The 1,341-nt window shown below is 40.3% G+C and overlaps 1 non-coding gene across 1 annotated transcript; it reads left to right on the forward strand.

Moving 5' to 3' along the window:
- The first annotated feature begins 861 nt into the window (after positions 1-861).
- LOC113935174 lies at positions 862-971 on the forward strand. The gene has a single exon (XR_003523932.1). It is a non-coding gene; the product is annotated as a U6 spliceosomal RNA (small nuclear RNA).
- The last annotated feature ends 370 nt before the right edge of the window (positions 972-1,341 follow it).

Consider the following 1,341-nt stretch of genomic DNA (forward strand, 5'->3'; position numbering starts at 1 on the left):
CACACACACACACACACACACAGAGCCACTGACATATTCATGGAAAGAGTCTTTAGTCAAGAATGGAAGCCAAGATTTCATGTATAGATCAAGAAAGGGAGGGGTGGTGTTCTTAGAAGGGAGTTGACAGGCAATAGCTGTAAGTTATGCCAAGAAAGCCAAGAAAGGCCCTGAAAAGCTATGGGAGTAGTTAAGGATTCTGCTTTTGATTAGCAATACATAAGTCTTAAATTTTATACTTTTTTGGGCTGCCCCCCTTATCTAGAATAAGTGGAATATCTTACAAATTGTTCCTCAGACTCTTATTTGTACATTCTGAGACCATGACTTTATAGGAGGGTATAATTTTCCCCATTCTGAGCAACTGAATTCTATAACTAAGGACACTGAGACAAACTTTTTGTCAGATGTAGATTGGGCAGATTGTGTCTTCTCCCATGAATGTGAAATGGCATAGGAAGCAGAGACCCTCTTTTAGCTAGGGGATTTATCAATGGTACCTGTTTTCCTCAAAACAAATCCCCAATCTCGAAGATGGCTCCATTTTGGGGGTAGGGGTTGGGTAAAATGGGTGAAGGAGGGAGGAAGATACAGGCCTCCAGTTATGGAATGAGTAAGTCATGGGAATAAAAAGAAGAACATCAGGAATAGTAAGTGATATTCTAATAGTGATGTAATGGGACAGATCGTAGCTATAGTTGTGGTGAACATAGCATACTATATAAACTTGTCAAATCACTAAGTTGTACACCTGAAACTAATGTAACATTGTATGTCAACTTTACCAAAAAAAAAAAAAAGATGGCTCCATTTTTTCAGGGAAGTTCATTCTTCCTCTGAACTTGCTTTTCAAAAGCTGGAGTACTCACTTTGGCAGCACATATACTAGTAACGTTGGAATGATAAAGAGAATATTAGCATGGCCTCTGTGCAAGGATGATATGCAAATTAATGAAGCGTTCCATGTTTGAGACACCTGGGTGGCTCAGTTGGTTAAGCGTCCAACTCTTGATTTCGGCTCAGGTCATGATCTCAGGGTTGTGGGATCGAGCCCCTAGCCAGGCTCCAAGCTCGGTGAGGATTCTGCTTGAGATTCTCTGTCTCCCTCTCCTTCTTCCCCTCCCCCTGCTGATGCTCTCACTTTCTCTCTCTAAAATAAATAAATAAATCTTTAAGAAAAAGCTGGAACCATATTTTATTCTTTTACCCACATTCAGTACATACAGAACACCTACTATGTGCCAAGTTCTGCACATTTATTAGTTAATTAGCCACCGTCCTTATCTTCAGGAGTGTACTGGGAAAATGGACAGCTGTTTCTAGTATGTATTGCTGCCTAAA

Source organism: Zalophus californianus, chromosome 13, assembly GCF_009762305.2.
Source record: "Zalophus californianus isolate mZalCal1 chromosome 13, mZalCal1.pri.v2, whole genome shotgun sequence".
NCBI lineage: Eukaryota > Metazoa > Chordata > Mammalia > Carnivora > Otariidae > Zalophus > Zalophus californianus.